The 16,026-nt window shown below is 36.2% G+C and overlaps 1 long non-coding RNA gene across 10 annotated transcripts in view; it reads right to left on the minus strand.

The window, feature by feature from the left end:
* Positions 1-16,026, minus strand: part of LOC140623819 (uncharacterized) — a 126,208-nt gene that overhangs the window by 88,882 nt on the left and 21,300 nt on the right. The window lies entirely within an intron of this gene.

Genomic DNA, 16,026 nt, shown 5'->3' on the forward strand with positions numbered 1-16,026 from the left:
AAGGGAAATGAAATAATATGACATGTACCTTAACATGGATGAGACTTGAAAACACTGTGCTGAGAGAAGCTAGTCACAAAAAGCCTCACATTGTACAACTCTATTTTCATGAAATGTCCTAATTAGGCAAATCTGTAGAGACAGAGAGTAGATAAGTGGTTGCCAGGGACTCAGGAAGAGGATATGGGGACTTCTTGCTAATGCTTTCTTTTGAGATGATGAGAATGTTCTAAAATTAGACAATGCTGAGGTACCTAGCTGGCTCATTCAGTAGAGCATATGTGACTTACTTTCAGGGTCATGAGTTCAAGCCCCATGTCGGGTGTGGTTCCTACTCAAAATGAAAAAATAAAATAAAACAAAACAAAATAATGATTATGGTCACACAAGTCTGAATATACTGAAAACCACGGAATTTTTTTTTTTTAAACCACGGAATTGTAATAGTACTTTAAAAAGTTGAATTTTATGATCTATGACATATCTCAATAAACCTATTACAAAAAATTTGTGTTTCCTTTTTGGAGTCTCACTAAACCAAATCACAGAATAGTACTGGTTCATGAGAAAGCCTTATATTCTCTGCAATAGAGAGTGGAAATTTAGTGGCATAAGCACTAAGTGCTTAAGAAGTTGTTCTCCTTAAATTTTTTCTACTTCCAGATTCAATAATTTGCATTATTAATTCCACGAGATCCTTATATTTTTATTCAAAGATTGTTTCGTAAGTTGCATTTTTCATCATCAGAATTCCATGTGATCTTGACAGAACTAAAAATCATAGTGCCTCATTTCCTGTACCTCCCACCCTTCCTACCATGGTGTCCCACCCCCATGATGCTCAGGAGTGATCACTTGACCCAAGCAGAGCAAATTAACACGTTCTGGGGTTATGATACATGAATATTAGAGAAGTCCTCTTTCTGCTGGGGTTGCTGAGATAGAAGATTCCTGGGCCATTCTTGGCCATCTTACTACCACATAAAGAGAAGCCAAGCAGAAATAGCAGAGCTACTAGGAGAAAGACACAGAATCCTGACATTATTTGAGCCGCTGATTCTGTCTGTATGGAGGCATCCCTTAGATCTTTTGGGAAAAAAATAAATCTATATATTTTCTCTACATTTAAACTAGTTTAGGGCAGCCCAGGTGGCTCAGTGGTTTAGCGCTGCCTTCAGCCCAGGGCGTGATCCTGGAGTCCCGAGATTGAGTTCCACATCAGGCTCCCTGCGTGGAGCCTGCTTCTCCCTCTGCCTGTGTCTCTGCCTTTCTCTCTCTCTCTCTCTCTCTCTCTCTCTCTCTGTGTGTGTGTCTCATGAATAAATAAATAAAATCTTTAAAAAAAAAAACTAGTTTAAATTGAGTTTCTGTCACTTTCAATGAAAAGAACCTCAATACTTTGTTCCCTCACATTCTCCCAAGGAAAATTATATAGCTAGAGGAGAATGTTACGGAAAATACATTTTTAAAACTAAAGAAAGGGTCAACAATTGTTGCTGGGTGAAAGCAAGGGACAAAAGAAAGAAGGGAGGGAGAAAAGAGAAAAGAAGAAGCGAGGGATAGAGAGAGGAAGGGAGCACTTTAGTTGAAAAGGAAGGAAAAATAAGAAAATTGTGATAATTATCATCACATATCAGCATGTAAATGGAAGAACCCTTCTAATTTGTTTTCTAATATTACCATAGCAATTTTTTTCTCCATTTAAAAACTATGAAGTAGGGCAGCCCGGTTGGCTCAGCAGTTTAGCGCCGCCTTCAGCCCAGGGCCTGATCCTGGAGACCCGGGATCGAGTCCCACATCAGGCTCCCTGCATGAAGCCTGCTTTTCCCTCTGCCTGTGTCTCTGCCTCTCTGTCTCTCTCCGTGTCTCTCATGAATGAATAAATAAAATCTTAAAACAAAACAAAACAAAAAACAATAAGAAGTAGAAAAATTAAATAATAACCCTAGTAAGTGAGACCAATGTTATATTCATTATCATGAAAACAAAAGCAATCAATCATTAAATCTCTAAGGCTATAGGAAAAACAAGTAAAAGAACCACCTTCCCTCCCTGCAAATAAACCAAGAAGAGATACTGAGGGAAGAAGCTAAACCATATGAAGAAGAAAAAAAATTATTTAATGAAGCAGGATAAAGCACATAGCCTATAAGATATGTTTGTTAATTCAAGCATGTGTCATATTGTATTATGTGTTTTAAAATGCCTAGGAAGGGACGCCTGGGTGGCTCAGGAGTTGAGCGCCTGCCTTTGGCCCAGGGTGTGATCCTGGAGACATAGCATCGAGTCCCACATCGGGCTCCCTGCATGGAGCCTGTTTCTCTCTCTCTGCCTGTGTCTCTGCCTCTTTCTTGCTGTATCTCTCATGAATAAATAAATAAAATATTTAAAAAAATAAAAAAGTAAAAATAAAAAAATAAAATGCCTAGGAAGAATTTTAATTTTTATCACAGATATCAATTTATTTTTTAAAATTTTATAGTGTGTTACTTTTCTAAGCAATAAGTAAAAGTGTGGTCAGTTGCAAACCTTGTTCTGTATCTTTGAATCTTTGCCTTTTTCTGTAATGATACATACTTGTCTAATTAGAAGAATGTGATCTTATAATCTAAGAAGGGATAAAGTCCAGAAGTGGAAATGAGGGCAACATATTTTTAGAGAATAACTCATAATGCTTTTTTGAATTTTTCTATACATGAAACTTACATAGTGTTCCTCTCAAAGAGCTGCTGTCTTTATTTTTCTCAGTCTAAAACTTATTTTTCTACATCAAAGATGATAATTATTAAAAGAGAATGCCCCTAACAGACATGCTTAGAACGCTGTACCTAACAACTATTTAATACACATTTTTCATAAGTGCACAGGCAACATTCTCCAAGACTGACCATGTGTTAGGACAGAAAACAAGCTTCAGTAAATTTAAAAGAATTGAAATAAAGGGTACCTGGGTACCTGGGTGGCTCAGTCAGTTGAGCAGCTGCCTTTGCAACTTGATCTCAGGGTTCTGAGATAGAACTTTTTGTTGGGGGGATCCCTGGGTGGCACAGCAGTTTAGCGTCTGCCTTTGGCCCAGGGCACGATCCTGGAGACCCGGGATCGAATCCCACATTGTGCTTCCGGTGCATGGAGCCTGCTTCTGCCTCTCTCTCTCTCTCTCCTCTGTGTGACTATCATAAATAAATAAAAAATTTAAAAAAAAAAGAACCATTTGTTGGGCTCCTTGGTCAGTGGGGAGCCTGATTCTCCCTCTGTTTCTCACTGCCACTCCTCTACTCCACTTGTATACTTTCTCTCTGTGTGTCACATAAATAAATAAAACCCTAAAAAAAAAAAAAACCCTGAAATCATATAAAGTGTGTTTTCCAACAAGAAATCAAAAACAAAAGGAAATTTGGAAAATTCACAAGCATACAGAAATTAAACAGCACAATTCTCAATAACCAATGGATCAAAGGAGAAATCACAAAAGAAATTAAGAGATAGCTTGAGATGAATGAAAACAAGAATACAATACACTAAAACTTGTGGGATGAAGCATAAGCAATTCTCAGAGAGAAATTCATACCTGTGAACATGTATATTAAAGACAAAAAAGTTTTCAAATCAATAACCTAAGTTTCTACTTGCAGAAACTAGAAAAAGAAGAGTAAACTAATGCCACTAGAGGAAAGGAAATAGTAAAAATTATGGTATTGATAAATGAAACTGTTTTAAAAAAATTAGAAAAATGAAGACCAGCCTTAAAAATTCCCTGAGCAAACAAAACCAGTTTTGCAAAGCTTAGGTTAGTTTATTTTGCCAGACTAACTTGACCTGTCATTTCTTACCTATGCCTCTGAAAATCATGAAAAGCAAAATTTCAGTTACTTCTCAAAGTTGATATGAGGTAACCACTGACCAATTCCCTATCACTTAAGAAAATTCTAATATAATCAATGACAATAAAGAATCAACAGTCACTGCTTTATAACACTATACTGAATCTCATCCCATGTTTTGGTTTGAGTGTTTCTGGTTTGCAAACTGTCTTTTAGACGTGTCCACACTAAACTTTTACTAATGATTACTTTGGTAATTCATTGGTTTTATTTCTGCTATTTATGAATTTTGGACATTTCATGGCATCAGAAGTGGGATCCAAAGGAGATCTTAAATGACTCCAAGGGCAGTAAGCAAACAGAAGCTGGTATCCACAGAGCCCACTGAGCTTTGATGCTTTCTCACCAACCCTGGGATTTGAGGATCTCTCTTGGTTCTGAGCTCTGTTATCTCTGCATTTTGAGCTTTCTAACTTTATTGTGCATACCTTTATTTTGTTTGTTGAAGCTTCTTGGTATGCCACCCGTGGCAGAGTTAGAATTTATTTTATTTATTGTAGAAAGGGTTCTTTTGTAATTAAATAAATTGATTCTGAGTTAGTTTCCACTGCAATTTCATTAATGACTTTTGTTTTTTTTTTAATTTATTTTTTATTGGTGTTCAATTTACTAACATACAGAATAACCCCCAGTTCCCGTCACCCATTCACTCCCACCCCCCGCCCTCCTCCCCTTCTACCACCCCTAGTTCGTTTCCCAGAGTTAGCAGTCTTTACGTTCTGTCTCCCTTTCTGATATTTCCCACACATTTCTTCTCCCTTCCCTTATATTCCTTTTCACTATTATTTATATTCCCCAAATGAATGAGAACATATAATGTTTGTCCTTCTCCGACTGACTTACTTCACTCAGCCATTAATGACTTTTGAAAGGTTATCTAACGTCGTTGACATGAGTATTGATTTAGACCAACTATTTTGTTTAAAAGAGTGTTTGAAACATGTGATTCCATGTGTTTTAGAGCAGTTTGTGGAAAACAAAGCCACTCTTAGTTAAAAGGTCTTAGGGAATTCAAAGGCAAAGTTCGGTTCCACCTAGTTTAAAGACCAGGATCTTTGGGTGAACTTTTGGAATTTTAGGGGCCACTTTGGGGAATCTTTAACTTATGTAAGTCCACCTTAAGGGACAGTCTTAAAAGGGAGGATTCCAAACCTCTCAGAGACAATGAAATGATTGTCTTTGATTGGTATGCAAAAACTTCTCAAAAACAAAGTGATTTTTTTTTGTATATTTTTTTTATTGGAGTTCGATCTGCTAACGTATAGCATAACACCCAGTGCTCATCTTGTCAAGTGCCCCCCTCAGTGCCTGTCACCCAGTCTCCCCAACCCCCCACCCGCCTCCCCTTCCACTACTCCTTGTCATTTCCCAGAGTTAGGAGTCTCTCATGTTCTGTCACCCTCACTGATATTTCCCACTCATTTTCTCTCCTTTCCCTTTAATCCCTTTCACTATTTTTTATATTCCCCAAATGAATGAGACCATATAATGTTTGTCCTTCTCCGATTGACTTACTTCACTCAGCATAATAACCTCCAGTTCCATCCATGTCGAAGCAAATGGTGGGTATTTGTCATTTCTAATGGCTGAGTAATATTCCATTGTACACATAGACCACATCTTCTTTATCCATTCATCTTTTGCTGGACACTGAGGCTTCTTCCACAGTTTGGCTATTGTGGACATTGCTGCTATAAATATTGGGGTGCAGGTGTCCCAGCGTTTCATTGCATCTGTATCTTTGGGGCAAAACCCCTGCAATTGCTGGGTCGTAGGGTAAGATAAACTCAAAGATAAACTCAAAATGGATAAAAGATCTAAATGTGAGACAAGAATCCATCAAAATCCTAGAGGACAACACCCTTTTTGAACTTGGCCACAGTAACTTCTTGCAAGATACATCTATGAAGGAAAGGGAAACAAAAGCAAAAATGAACTACTGGGACTTAATCAAGATAAAAAGCTTCTGCACAGCAAAACAGTCAACAAAACTAAAAGACAACCTACAGAATGGGAGAAGATATTTGCAAATGACCTATCAGATAAAGGGCTAATATCCAAGATCTATAAAGAACTTACTAAACTCAACAGCAAAGAAACAAACAATGCAATCATGAAATGGGCAGAAGACATGAACAGAAATTTCACTAAAGAAGACATAGACATGGCCAACAAGCACATGAGAAAATACTCTGCATCATTGGCCATCAGAGAAATACAAATCAAAACTACAATGAGATACCACCTCACACCAATGAGAATGGTGAAAATTAACAAGACAGGAAACAACAAATGTTGGAGAGGATGTGGAGAAGGGGAACCCTCTTGCACTGTTGGTGGGAATGTGAACTGGTACAGCCACTCTGGAAAACTGTGTGGAGGTTCCTCAAAGAGTTGAAAACAAAGTGATTCCAAAAAACAGCTCTAAAAGGATCTTTATAGCATACAAATAAAAAATCTTTAGTAAAAACTCTTTGGCCATAGGAGCATAACTTTAATTTAGTCCATTTGCCAGATGGACAATTTGGATCCAATTGAGTTTTGTATGTGAGACATGGCTAAAATTTTTCAAACCAAAGCTATAAGGTATCTTTGTCCACCTCTATGTTTATATATGTCTATGTATGTATGTTACAGATATGTGATATTTTTCTACTTCTGAATAGTATTGCCAAAATTAATGTTTTTTAAAAGATTTTATTTATTTATTCATGAGAGAGAAAGGCAGAGACATAGGCAGCCAAAATTAATTTGTAAAGAGCTCTATTTAATTGGCTTAAAGAAAATTAAGCCTTTATATAAATCAAATATATTCTCAGAAACATAGAAACTAACCCAAATGTTTTTCAAGTTCACATGATCTGGGATAATCTTTGATAAATAAAAGCTAGTTTAAGTTTGTCGGTTTAATAAAAAAGGCATGTGTTCAGCATTGTCAATATTAAAATGTAATGCAAACACACAACTTTTTCTGCCTGGGTTTATGAATCAAATCATCCTATTTCTATACCTTCAAAATTTGTCAACAAGAAAAATAACTTAAGATAATAATTAGCTGTTTTATGTCTAATCCAAGCATAATTGTTAAAAGCAAGTAATTTAAATAAATATAAATATGATAAAAGTTTTTTAAGGTAAACTAAATAATGGATATTTATTGCATATCCAAATCATCTCCAAATAAGCTAAACATTAAATGTCAAATATAAGTTTATCTACTTCTGGCTTTTAAATTTTTCAGGGAGACAAAAGATATTCAGGTCTATAAATATATTTTGTACCACACTGAAAACTATACTATGAGGAAGACTATACATTTAGAAATTATGAAATGTATATATAAATTTGCCAGTTCACAGCTGCCTACCCACTTTTCTTATATACTTACTTTCTTTCACCTTTATTATTTCTAGTAGCTTCCTTACCCACTTGGTATAATGTTATCAGTCATAATTCTAATTAATAAAGCATTGTATGTCACAAAAATAACCACATTTATCAATTGCATCATTTTTTTGTGTGTATGTGTATGTGAACTCTTACCAGATCTTTAACTGTGGCCATTTTTAAGTCTTTTGTCATTTACAGGTAGCTATTGTTTTGCACTGTTTATGCGAAAGTGTTCCTGAAAAAGTGCTTTATCTTCAAAGAGATTCATGGAAAAAACCCTGACAGGTACTCTAAAGCAGTTTTCTGATAACTTTAAGACTGTAGGGACGCCTGGGTGGCTCAGTGGTTGAGCATCTCCTTTCGGCTCAGGGCATGATCCCGGGGCTGGGGAGGGTCTGAGGATCCAGTCCCCCATCAGGCTCCCTGGCAGGAGCCTGCTTCTCCTTCTGCCTATGTCTCTGCTTCTCTCTCTGTGTCTCTCAAGAATAAATAAAATCTTAAAAAAAAAAAAATATATATATATATATATATACACTTAAAAAAAAAAGCTTTAAGATTGTAACACTGAAACTGGGTAAGAATTTCTAAAACTTTAATGGAAAATTAATTGATTCATAAAACTGCTAACCCAAGATCAAGCAAAACAATACGACTGAATGAACTGATAATTTTAATTTTTATTACAATATTTAAAACATTACTAATTCTTTAATGTTTTGTTTTCCTGATTTAAAGGATTCCCTTTCTCCTCTCTTTCAAGCTATACATAACTTACAGCCATTTGGTAAAGTGGATCTTTGCAACAAAGGTTGAAATATTTATCCTTTTCTCCCTACCCAATCCCTCCAGTATTAAGAAACTCTTATTAAATATTCTTATTTTTCATGACAATACATGTATTTGTATAAGTTCAATAGAAATTTGCTCTCCTTGTAACTGGACACAATTGGACAGGCCCTTGGCTTGACTTCCTAGCGTCAGAAGGCTTTTGAAAGTTGAATCTGAAATTCCAGCAATGCAGATTTAAAAGAGCTATATAGTCTATCACTCTTCTTGCTGAAACTATGTAAATAATAAGAGCAAGTTTATTGAAACCAGGCTTAATTTGCAAACAGATCAATCTTACTATAGTTTGACCTGTACTTTAAGCACAAAATATTCTGTTTTTGACAGAAATGGGAATTATTATAGAAAAATTATGTTTTAGTCATATACCTTTGTTGATATCAGATTCTAGGGCTGTTAATTATCTTTGAGGGTTTGTTTTCTACATGGAAGGCTGGACTGGATCCTGAATTCTTCTGGTTCCCCCCAATATTACGTTGGCCATCTCCAAACTAACATTTCCAACTTTCTCCCACTCTTTCCACTTGGAATCACCAGGAAACTGAAACTGCTCTTTCTCAAAGCCATGCAAGCCAATGCTGGACAACTTGATACAACCTTCAGAGAAATAATCACAATAGCTCATGTGTGGACAAACTTCATGCCTGTTGCTAATAGCATTCAGAAGGATCACCAGGGTTTCAAGCTGAAAACCAGGAAAATCTGTCAGATTGCCACCTTACTCCATCTGAAGAAGCTTGGAGAAACTGACACCTAGAGATTTTCTCAATTGACTGCTCTCTAAACTTAGAAACTATGAATTTATAATTTGCTCAAACTATTAACTTTTTCTTTTGTTTCCACAGAAATGCCAACTTTAAAAAATTATAACACATTTCAGTTATTTCATTGGTTAAATCTTGGCTCCTGGGAATCTATGCTCCAGGAAAATTTTCAATCCTTGGCTACTGTTCTCTGTGTACTCATCATATTGACTTCTGTAGTGTGTTCTATACTTTTGAGGGTTTAAAAAGTCTGTCAGTGGCCCCTCACTTGCCAAATGGTATCCATTAGAATCAAACAACTGGATGAAATCAACAGCAAACACATAAAAAATCATCACATGACCCTCTAGTCTAACGACTCAACTAATTGAAACAGTGGATATGTGATTCTTCGACCTGACGACATCAACAGTAGTAACTGAGAATAACACTATACTGCTTGGTCATACTCTTAACTTGCTGATAGAATGACCAAAAGAGGGCAGCCCCGGTGGCGCAGCGGTTTAGCGCCACCTGCAGCCCAGGGCGTGATCCTGGAGACCCAGGATCGAGTCCCACGTCGGGCTCCCTGCATGGAGCCTGCTTCTCCCTCTGCCTGTGTCTCTGCCTCTCTCTCTCTCTGTGTCTCTATGAATAAATAAATACAACCTTAAAAAAAGAAATGACCAAAAGAATATACCCTGAGCAGACAAAACCAGTTAAGTTGTACAAACAAAGATTAATTTAGCTTATTTTAAAAGACTACCTTGACCTGCGCTATTTCTTGCCTATGCCTCTGAAAATCATAAGCAAAATTTAAACTATTTTCTGGGGCACCTAGGTTGGTCGAGTGTCTGCCTTCAGCTCAGGTCATAATCTCTGGGTTGTGAGATCAAGCCCCACATTGGGGTCCCTGTTTGGTAGGGAGTCTACTTCTCCTTCTCTGTCTGCATCTACCCCCAGCTCATGCTGTGTGTGTGTCTCTCTCTCTCAAATAAATAAATAAAATCTTTAAAAAAGGTTTATAGGGCAGCCTGGGTGGCTCAGCAGTTTAGTGCCGCCTTCAGCCCAGGGCGTGATCCTGGGGATCCAGGATCAAGTCCCATGCTGGGCTCCCTGCATGGAGCCTGCTTCTCCCTCTGCCTGTGTCTCTGCCTCTGTCTCTGTCTCTCATGAAAAAATAAATAAAATCTTTTTTAAAAAAGTTTATAAACTGTTTCCCAAGGCTGATATGAAGTAATAACTAAACAACTCCCTATCATTTGAAAAAAAATCTTATATTATAACCAAATCACTGTGAATAATAAACAGTTACTTTTGTCTCACTATATAAGCTGCTTTATGATAATATACCCCTGAGCCTCATTCCATGCTTTGGTTTGAGTGCTCCCAGTTTGCAAATTGTTTTTTGGTGGGGGCATAATAAATTTTAATTAATTAGTACTTTGGTGATTCACCTGTTTTACTTCAGCTATTTATGAACTTGTGACAAAACAAAGAAAATAATAGAAGGAATCAATGAAACAAAGAGTTGGTTATTTGAAAAAAGCAACAAAATTGACAAACCTTTAGCTAGACCAACCAAGAAAAAAGTAAGAACATTCATATTACCAAAATCAGGAATGAAAGAGGGACCACCACTACCAACTTTAGAGAGATAAAAAGGATTAAAGAGAACACTATACACAATTGTTTGTCAACATATTAGATAAATTAGGTGAAATGAGCAAATTCCCAGAAAAGAACAAACTATGAAACTGAGTCAAGAAGAAATAGATAACCTGAATAGACCTATAACAGGTAAAGAGATTGATTTAGTAATAAGAAAACACTTTCCACCTGTGTGGCACAGTGGGTTGAGCCTTGAAATCCAGAGGTTTCAGATGATGTCATGATCTCAGAGTTGTGAGATCAACACCATGAGGGCTCTGCTCAGTGCAGAATCTGCTTGAGATCCTCTCTCCTTTGTCCTCTGCCCCTCCCCTTTCTCATGCTTTTTTTTCTCTCTGTCTCTCAAATAAATAAATTAAAAGAAATGCAGATTCTGATTCTATGGGTCTGGAGTGGGGCCTGAGAATCTGTATCGAAGGGGAAAAACCACTTTCCACATATACATATACAAAAGCCTAGGATAAGATGGCTTCCCAGTGAATTCTACAAAACACTTAAAGAAAGATTAGTACCAATCCTTCACAAACTCTTGCAAAAATATAGAACAGGAGGGAACACTTCTCAACTCATTCTTTGAGATCATTATTACTCTGATACTAAAACCAGGCAAAGAACTCAGAAGAATAAAACTACAGACCAATATCACTTTTGAATCCAGACACAAAAAATCCTTGACTAACTACAAGTGAACCAAATCTAGCAACATAAAAAAAAAATTAAAGACCCTGACCATGTCCATGACAATTGGAGTTTTTCCAGGAAAATAAAGTTGTTCTGAATTATGAAAACCAATCAATGTAATATACCATGTTGACAGAAGAGACAAAATACACGTGATCATCCACATAAATGCAGACGAAACATTTGACAAAATGCAGCACGCTTCATGATAAAATATTCAACAAATTAGGAATTAAAAGGAACTTCCTCAACCTGATAAAGGGCATCTATGAAACACCAACAGCTAACATCACACTTATAATAAAAGAACTGAATGTTTTTCCCGAAGGTCATTAAAAGGACCAGAATGTTCTCTCTTATCACTTAACATTGTAGTGGAGGTTCTAGCAGAGATAATTATGAAAGAAAAAGGAAAGCATCCATATTGAAAAAGTAAAATGATGTCCATTAGCACATCACATGATCTTATATGTAGAAACTTGTAACACACACACATACAGAACATAAACATACAAGTGCTACTAAATGAGTTCAGGAAGATTGCAGGATACAAGGTCAATATATAAAAGTTAACTGTATTTTTATATACTAGCAATAAAAATCTGAAAATGAGGGACCCCTGGGTGGCTCAGTGGTTGAGCATTTATCTGCCTTTAGCTCAGGGCATGATCCTGGTCTGGGGATCAAGTCCTGCATTGGGCTTCAGTGAGGAGCCTGCTTCTCCCTCTGTCTACCTCTCTGCCTGTCTCTCTTTCATGAATAAATAAAATATTTTTTTAAAAGTCTGAAAATGGGGATCCCTGGGTGGCTCAGCAGTTTGGCGCCTGCCTTTGGCCTGGGGCGTGATCCTGGAGTCCCGGGATCCAGTCCCACATTGGGTTCTCTGCATGGAGCCTGCTTTTCCCTCTGCTGACGTCTCTGTGTGTGTGTGTCTCTCAAGAATAAATAAATTAAATCTTTAAAAAAAGTCTGAAAATGAAATTAAAATCAATTTCAATCTAAGATCATCTAAAAGAATAAAATACTTAGGAATAAATTTAATAACAAGTCTAAGACTTATACACCTAAAACTATAAAACATTGTTGAAAAAATTAAAGATTTAAATAAATTGTAAGATACCTCAGGCTCATAAACTGGAAGACTTAATTGTTAAAATGGCAATACTCTCCTAATCGATCTACAGATTCAATATGATCTCTATGAAATCCCAGCTTACTTTATTGTAGAAATTGACAATATGATCATAAATTTCATATGGAAATGCAAAGGACACAAAATAACCAAAAGAATCTTCAAAAATAAGAACAAAGTTGAAGAACTTATTTCTCAATTTTAAAACTTACAACACAGCTACAGTATCAATACAATGTGGTACTTCCATAAGGATAGAAATACATCAACAGAATAGAATCGATGGTTCAGAAATAAATCATTTACAGTCATTTGATTTTTGAGAAGGGTGTCAAGACACCTCAATGAGGAAAAATAGTCTTCTAAATAAATAGTATTGGGATAACTGAATATACATATGTAAAAAAAAAAAAAGAAGTTGGACTTCTTCCACCATACACAAAAACGAGCCCAAAAAGCATCACAGATCTAAGCACTGAAACTACAAAATTGCTAGAGAACACAAGAGTAAATCATTGTGATTTGGGGTTAGACAATGTTTTGTTAGATGTGACATTAAAAGCACAAGCAACAAAATAAATAGACTATATCAAAATTCAAAAATTTTCTGCTGCAAATGATACTATCAAGAAAGTGAAAAAAACAACCTAAAATATAGAAGAAAATATCTGCAAATTATACATCTGATTGTGGACAGGCATACAGAATATATAAAGAATTCTTACAACTCAATAATAAGACAAATAACTCAATAAAAATGGGAAAAAGATTTGAACAGATGTTTCTCTAAAGATATACAAATATCCAATAAGCACATGAAAAGATAAAGTGAAATGCAATTTAAAACCACAAGGAGATGCCACTTCACACCCACTAGAATGGCAATAATAAAAAAGACAGACAATAACAACTGTTGGCAAGTATACGGGGAAATTGGAACCTTCATACATTGCTAGTGAGAATGTAAAATGTTGCAGCTGCTTTGGAAAGCAGTTTGGCAGTTCTTCAAAATATTAAACATAGAGTTATTATATGACCCAGCAATTTTACTCCTAGGTATAGATCCAAGAGAAAACATGTGCCCACACAAAAACTTGTATACAAATGTTGATAGCAGTATTATTCATAATGCTAAAAAAGTGGAAAACACCCAAATGATGAATGGATTTAAAACATAGTATATCTGTGGGTTAAGTAGTTGATGGGGATTAAGGAATGGGCTTGTGAGGAGCACCAAGTGTGATATGGAAGTGCTGAATCACTATATTATAAACCTGAAACTAATACTATACCTGTAACACTATATGTTAACTAACTGTAATTAAAATAAAAACCTCAAAAAATAAGCCAAAAAAAATATAAATATGGTATATCTGCATAGTGGAATATTACTGAAAAGAAATGAAGTTCTCCCTCTCTCTCTCTTGCTTACTTTTCTTTCAACTTTTTTTGTTAACATACAGTGTAATATTGGTTTCTAGAGTAGAGTTCAGTGACTCATCACTTACATACAGCACCAAGTACTCATCATGACAAGTGCCCTCTATAATACCCATCTAGCCATCTACTTCCCTCCATCAGCCCTCAGTTTGTTCTCTATCATTAAGAGTCACTTATGGCTTGTTTCCTTCTCTCCGTTTTTCCTTTTCCCCCTTCCCATATGTTCGTCTGTTTTATTAAATTCTACATATGAGTGATATCATATGGTATTTATCTTTCTCTGACTGACTTATTTCATTTATCATAATACCTCTAGTTCCATCCATGTCATTGCAAATGACAATATTTCATTCTTTTTGATGACTGAGTAGCATTCCGTTGTATACATATACCACATCTTTATCCATTCAGCAGTTGGATGGACATTTGGACTCTCTCTATAGTTTGGCTATTGAGGATAATGATGCTATAAATGTCAGGGTGTATGTATCCCTTTGAATCTGTATGTTTGTATTCTTTGGGTAAATATCTAGTAGTGCAATTGTTGGATCATAGGATAGTTCTATTTTTAACATCCTGAAGAACCTCCAAACTGTTCTCCAGAGTGGCTGCACCAGTTTGCATTCCCACCAACGGTGCAAGAGGATTCCTGTTTCTTCACATCCTCACCAACACCTGTTTTCTCCTGTGTTGTTAATTTTAGCCATTCTGACAGGTGTGAGGTGGTATCTCATCATGGTTTTGATTTGCATTTCCCTGATGATGAGTGATGTTGAGCATCTTTTCATGTGTTTGTTAGACAACTGGATGTCATCTTTGGAAAAAGTGTCTATTCATGTCTTCTTCCAATTTCTTAACAGGATTATCTGTTTTTTGGGTGTTGAGTTTATAAATTCTTTATAGATTCTGGATACGAGCCCTTTATCAGTTATGTCATTTGCAAATATCTTCTCTCATTCGGTAGGCTTCCTTTTAGTTTGGTTAATTGTTTCCTTCATTGTACAGAAGCTTTTTATCTTGATGAAGTCCCACCAGTTCATTTTTGCTTTTGTTTCCCTTGCCTCTAGCCACGTGTCTAATAAGAAGTTGCTATAGCTGAGGTCAGAGGTTTCTGCCTCTGTTTTCCTCTAGGATTTTGATAGTTTCCTGTCCCACATTTAGATCTTTCATCTATTTTGAATTTATTTTTGTGTAGGATGTAAGAAAGTGGTCCAGCTTCATTCTTTTGCATGTTGATGTCCAGTTTTCCCAACACCATTTGTTGAAGAGGCTATCTTTTTCCCATTGGATATTCTTTTCTGCTTTTCATAGATTATTAGTTGGCTATATGGTTGTGGGTCCATTTTTCGGTTCTCTATTCTGTTCCATTGATTTATGTGTTTGTTTTTATGCAGTACCATACTGTCTTGATGACTACAGCTTTGTAATATAGCTTGAAGTCTGGAACCATGGTGCCTCCAGTTTTATTTTTATTTTTCAGAATTGATTTGACTACTTGGGATCTTTTGTGGAGTCATACAAATTTTAGGACAATTTGTTCTAGCTCTGTGAAAAGTGCTGGTGGTATATTGACAGAGATTGCATTAAATGTGTAGGTTGCTTTGGGTAGTACAGACATTTTAACAATGTTTATTCCTCAATCCATAAGTATGTAATACTTTTCCATTTCTTTGCGTCCTCTTTAATTTCTTTCATGAGTGTCTATAGTTTTCAGAGTACAGATCTTTTACCTCTAAAGGTTCGGTTTATTCACAGATACCTTACTGGTTTTGGCACAATTGCAAATGGGACCAATTCCTTTATTTCTTTTTCTGATGCCCCAATGAAGCAGATTTGAGGCACCTAGGTGGCCTACTCTCGGTTTTTGGCTCAGGTCATGATCTCAGGGTCTTGGGATTCAGCTCTGCATTGGGCTCAGAGTTCAGTGGGGAGTCGGCTTAAGGATTTCCTCTCTCTCTTCCTCTGCTCCAACCCCACTCATGTGCATGCACTCTGCCTCTCCCGAAAATAAAATCTTAAGAAAAAAAAGAAATGCAACAGATTTCTGCACATTGATTTTGTATCCTGCAACTTTGCTGAATTTATGGATGAGTTCTAGCAATTTTTTGCTACATACTTTTTCTACACAGAGTATCATATCATATGCAAATAATTAAAGTTTGATTTCTTCCTCAACAATTTGGATGCCTTTTATTTCTTTTTGTTGTTTGATTGCTGCAGCTAGGACTTTCAGTTCAATGTT

This window comes from Canis lupus, chromosome 33, assembly GCF_048164855.1.
Source record: "Canis lupus baileyi chromosome 33, mCanLup2.hap1, whole genome shotgun sequence".
Taxonomy (NCBI): domain Eukaryota; kingdom Metazoa; phylum Chordata; class Mammalia; order Carnivora; family Canidae; genus Canis; species Canis lupus.